Source organism: Rhagoletis zephyria, unplaced genomic scaffold (genome assembly GCF_001687245.7).
Source record: "Rhagoletis zephyria isolate East Lansing unplaced genomic scaffold, Rhagoletis_zephyria_1.1 Rzeph_scaffold_00456, whole genome shotgun sequence".
Taxonomy (NCBI): domain Eukaryota; kingdom Metazoa; phylum Arthropoda; class Insecta; order Diptera; family Tephritidae; genus Rhagoletis; species Rhagoletis zephyria.
The window spans coordinates 171,957-177,962 of record NW_016157540.1 but is presented as its reverse complement, the minus strand read 5'-3'; positions in this window follow the sequence as shown (position 1 = coordinate 177,962).

Sequence of the window (6,006 nt, the reverse complement as noted above, 5' to 3'; positions counted from 1 at the left end):
CTTATGGGACGGAACTGGGGCATCAGACCTAAACCGGCGAGGTGGATGTATGATGCCGTCTCCAAACCCATTCTCACCTATGCTGCACACTAGAGTGGCCTTTTTTGGTGGATTTACAAGAACCGAAAGTTGTCGCACGAAAAAACATGAGGTTGGCAAAGAAAATAAATATAAAATTAGTTTTTTCCGGATCCGGAAATTCCGAGTGGTTCCAGGTTGATAATTTTGATTTTTTAATAGGAAATATGTTGAAATTGAAAATATTATTTAAAATTTTTAGCTTTTACGGCCATGAAACCCAATTTTTTATGACTGAACAGTTTTTTATTGAAAACTGAATACATTTACCTTTTTAAAGTGCTCAAAAAGTCTGACATTGATTGAAAAGCCATGGTACACGATAATATTAGATCTGAGAAAAATATGAAATCATCATTTATATCAATATATCATTTAATATCTAATAATAAAAATATTTAATATCATTTTAAATAAAGCATAATGTCGAATTTTTCTAATATATACTTAAAAAAAGGAAGGCAAAATAAAAGAAATTGGTGTAATTTCGACATTTTTGGTCGAAAAAGCTCAACCCGGAACCTCTAGGAATAACGTGAAGGCTTTTAAACTAATTACGTATTTATTTATATCCCCAACTTCACATTATTCTGTGCGAAAACTTTTGGATTCATGCATTTCAAAATTTTTCATACAACAAAAAGGCCACTCCACTGCACACGTCTGGTGGAAGAAGGCGGAAGTGAATTCCACACAGGCCAAGCTCAGCAAACTACAGAGACTGGTATCACTGGCGCGATGAGAACAGGAGGTGCTTCTTGACCTGTCCCCCTAAGCTTTGTGGGCAGGTGCCTTCCGAGGTTTAACTTCTCACATAACTTCAAGGTTTTTTTCCCCGACAGGAATAACTAGGACAACGAACGACCTATACCCCGGAAGGACAGCCATGGCTAGTATACTGGCGGCTCAAAGACTGACCACGGCGTCGGAGCAGGAGTCTACGGCATACAACCCAGACTGCTCCTTTTCACCAGCATGGGGCAGGGTAACTCTGTCTTTCGGGCCGATGTTCACGACATTGAGCTTTGTCTGAGGCAGTATGTAGAAAGTGGGGCAACCAACTCGGACAGCAGATCGGCGCTCCTTGCTCTTAAAGTGCACGAGGTCACCTCAACGTTGGTGTTGGGCTGTCTTCAACTTTTAATACTGATCGCCTCCAGGAACCTGGTATACCTCATATGGGTACCGGGAGAACCGAAGAACACCTTCACCTCAGTAGGCATGAAGTATGAATTGTTACAGGCTTTCTTACTGGCCACTGTAGGGTAATGAAAAACTTGTCAAACGTAGGAGTGGTCAACTCTGACCAGTGCAGGTTGTGTATCGAAGAACAGGAAACAGCAGAGCACTTTATGTGCCACTGTGAAGCCCTTACCAGGACCAGTCTTCGCTTCCTAGGATCACCGTACCTAGAAGAACACGACCTAAATGACATAAAGGACCTCGTGAGGTTTCGTAACAGTACATGGATCAAAGATGACCTGTAGTTGAATAGGGGTTTGTTACAATAGATCGTTTCTGTCGCGGTAACAAGCTGACCTGCTCCCTCCTCTTAATCTAATCTAATCTATAGCTCTCATACAACTGATTGTTCATTTTAGCTCTCAGTCCTGGTTGATCTTTCTGTGGAAATGCTCATATGGTCTCTAGTTGTGTCTCTCTTTAATTGATTTTAAGTAGTAAAATAATTATATCTTGGGCCGGGCCCTCTCGGATCGGCGGCCCGTGGAATTTTTAAAGTCATGCCACTCTATTGTTACGCCTCTGTGTAACAGTGAGTTTTAAGAATTGCCAGTAAGTATAAAACAATAAAAAACACATATGTATGTATGCATTAGTTACCTTAATATGGAAAAAAGTTTCTTCAAAATCTTGGGTTTTAATAAACACTGAAGCTAATTTATGAATGTAGCAAATGTTTTCAAATTCTTGTAGGCCCTTAGTGAGTAATCTACCGACCTTTGAATTTCGAAAGATTATTATATGTGTGGTGTAGTGGTAAGCAGTGCGCACTTCCACTCCGGTGGGCCTGGGTTAAAGCCCCGGTTAAAGCAAGATCGCAAAAAAATTTAGAAAAAAAGGTTTTTCTTAACAGCGGTCGCCCCTCGGCAGGTAATGGCAAAACTCCGAGTGTATTTCTGTCATCAAAGACAGCTTCTCATAAAAATACACTCGCCGTTCGGAGTCGGCATAAAATTATAGGTCCCTCCCCTTTGTGTGACAACATCAAGGCGCTCTCCACAAATCGTGGGAGAAGCTCGGCAAACAGTAATATATGTGTAAGCTCCAATCTATTATTATTATTTTAAATATTACTTCCTTACCACTCAAATATGTATGTATATGTTTTGAATTCGTTGGGAATTTTGTGGGATACATTTTTAAGATGTGGGTAATTTAGGGACTTTTCCCCGATTTTCCGGGGATTTTTAACAGTGAATGTCTGGCATCACTGCTTGCGTCACGTTTAAATCGTCAGATTATTGAAATGCACACTTTTCAGCATGTAATTAACCCACCATTTCTTAATCTGACGCGCTCGAGTAAGTCCACCTATCTTTTTTTTACTATTCTGATCAGCTGTCCTTTGCGCGCGGCTCTACACAGATGGTTTAGATTTGGCAGAGGTGCTCCACTGGATGCAGGGTATACCCCATATGTTAATCTGACGCGCTCGAGTAAATCCACGAATCCCCTCTTGGGTTCCCCTACTAAAAGTGAAAAGTTTAAATCTTATAAATCAACGCCAGTTTTTGTAAATTGCACTTATTATATTTAAAAAAAAACCGAAAAAGTAGTCTAAAAAAATATCAAAAATCCACGCTAATTTCCAGCCGATTGAAACTTGCATTTTATTTGGCTAACATTTTATGGGCTATAAAACTATATACCCAAAATTGTTCTAAAGATTCAGATTAAAAAGTTTAAATTTTTATGAAACTTTGTAGAATTTTCCGAATTTTTGTGTGTTAAGTTTTAAACTGTGATTTATATGGTTTTGGTTAAAACTTGGACTTTGGACTTGGATTTCTATGAAAAATAAAAAAAATCTAACTCGAAAAACAGTACGTATGTATATTTAAATAAAATCAACACGTGGTTATTTGTTTGAGTTACTGTTTATAGGGAAACGTGCTAGTGCCGAACTGGTTCGGTTTTAGAGAATTTAGTTTCTAAATTTTAGAACCATGACTATTAAGGCGGTTCCCCGTTCGTGTCCGGGAACTTTTTGTTGGTAATTTTACACGTTCTTTTCCCACTATGTCTCGCTGGGAGCGCGATAAGAATGTGCTGAACACTCTTTGTTCGAATCCAATTTATTTTGATTTTCTGTCCGGACGACTTGATAATTATGGCTTTCTTTTAATTATGTGTTTTTCAGGGAATTGCGCGTATTTTTCCCTCTCAGAACTATATTCTCGTATGTAATAATATCATCGGGCTTTATTTCCTTTCCGAAATTGCAAAAAAGGCACGACTATGGTTCAATAAAATAACCGTACCATTTATAGGTCTGTATCAGGGTTGTTGCGAATATTCGCATTCGCATTCGCAACCGCGGAGATTCCGCATTAATTTTAAGATTCGCATTCGCTTTCGCATTCGCAAAAATTAATGCGGATCTTTTGCGAATGCGAATATTGAGGGACCGAAAATTTCAGTTATTTTTTTTACGAGTCAAACTTGGTCAAATATTTGTTATTCCGAAATAAAAGTACTTTCCGGATAATAAACAAACTGTTTATCCAAATTAAACAAGTTTGATATCCAATGAAAGAGGACTCAAATAGCTTTAAAACTGAAATGTCTAAAAGAGGAAAGCCACACATTGAAAAATAATTCAATTAAAATGTTAATTAATTACCATAGATCAAACATTGGGTCAGGTATGTATTTACATGAATTTCTTTAGTATTAAGTTATAAAAAAATAAATAGAGGAGTTAACCTTCATTCGTTATTTTTGTTTAAAAGCTATTAATATTAAAAATTATACACCTTTCCATTTTTTATTTACCTAAATCACCTAATTTACCCACCTAAATTATTTCTTAAAAATACATGACATCCGCATTCGCATCCGCATCCGCGGATGTTAGCTTTTAAACATCCGCATCCACGGATGCCTAAAATTCCACATTCGCAACATCCCTAGTCTGTATTAAGATTTGCAACCACACATTTACACACAATGGAATGATATTTTAAACATCACTCTAATTTTTCATAAAAATTTTTTCGACTTAAACAAATAAATTATGCATGCGTTGAATTCCCTTCTGTGCCAAGTACAAAACGATTTATTCATGCCTGGTTTTATTTGACTTCGACATTTTAATACAATAAAGTACACAAAATATTATAACTTTTATTTGGGTATATTGTAAACTATTACATACATATTCAATTATACCGGACCTGTTAAATAATGAATAATAATTATTAATTAAAGCATGTTTCTTACCGGTTAATGATTAAATACCAATATTAGCACATTTTTAATGATTAATAATCAATTAAAAACTGTTAATTAATTCACTAATTTTAATTCCATGATTATTTAGTTATTTTTGATCATTTTCAATTATTTTTGACTTTTTTTGATTAGATGATTTGATTAATTTCAATTATTAATCAACAAGCCAAACTATAGACAAAAATTAAGAATACTTAATAACTGCATGAATTATTTATTTATTTTATTCTTATCCAAATTTTAAGCGTTAATTATTTCTTTTATAAAATTTTAAAAAGTAGGGACTGAAACGCGCAAAGTTAATGAATGTAATTTAATTGAATGAAAATTTGTATTTTTATTTAAGTTCACTCGAAAATTAAGCGGCAGCGGCATTTATTTTATTTTTAACTAAAATGTTTTTTTTTCATATTTAATATTAAAAAAGATAAAAAACATAGTATTCATTATACCTGAAAGCTTTTACTTTTAATAAAATTCAATGAAAAATGCATTGAAATTTATGTTCGAAAGTTTGAAATATTTATGTATTTATTTTTCTTTTAATTAATACACAAAAAATTTAACACTAATTATTGGCAAATCCAAGGCTGCTAAATAAAAATGTTAATATGTTAAAGTGTACTTAATCAAACGTTTTTTATTGTATATTCATTAATTCATTTAATTTTTTGACTTTTTGGAATTTCGGGTGCGCTTGAGTATTTTTTGAGGATTTTTATCTTGAGGGATTTTCTCTAGATGTATTTGCAGATAACAAAAGCAGCCATGTTTTACACAAGAGAATTGTTAAATCGCTCTGCCAATTTTTGAACAAAACGCTTTCCCAAGCTTAATAAATAGCGAAATACCCCACACAAGCGGCTTGTCAAATATTCTTCAAACCTACTTTTCCCATTTCGCCATACACCATGCAAATATGACTCGTTCAAGCAAAGAATTTTAGTTTTCTTCCCGTTCACAATGTAAAAGGGTTTGGTTTTCTTCAATTTTTCTCTCTTGCACCTCATTCGGTAAAAATTCCGTTACACATTCACATTCACATTACCCTCAAACGGCTTGTCAAACCTTCAAACACCACATAAATAGCTTTAAGGAAAGGGATATTTCGCTTGGTTTGTAAAGCCCCTTGTGTGGTGTTTTTCGTTTTTGAATTAAAAGATTCTTCAGGTTCATATAAGTTTCCCAATTTTAAAAAATATATATCGGCATTGCTAATATAGCCCTCTTCTAATGCTTCAGTAGAACGTATAAGTTATACTTTTCGGGTTCCGAATAAATAACAACACTACCTACTATGTAGGTTTGATATCTATTTTGATCGTAACTTTATTTGCTCCGCATATGCGGTAGTAACGAGCTAAGAGCCTGGCAAAAGACTGAATATTAGAATTAAGACAAAGCTTACTCTACCCTACTTAATCCCAACTGTAGCAGAGACTGTAGTAGTTG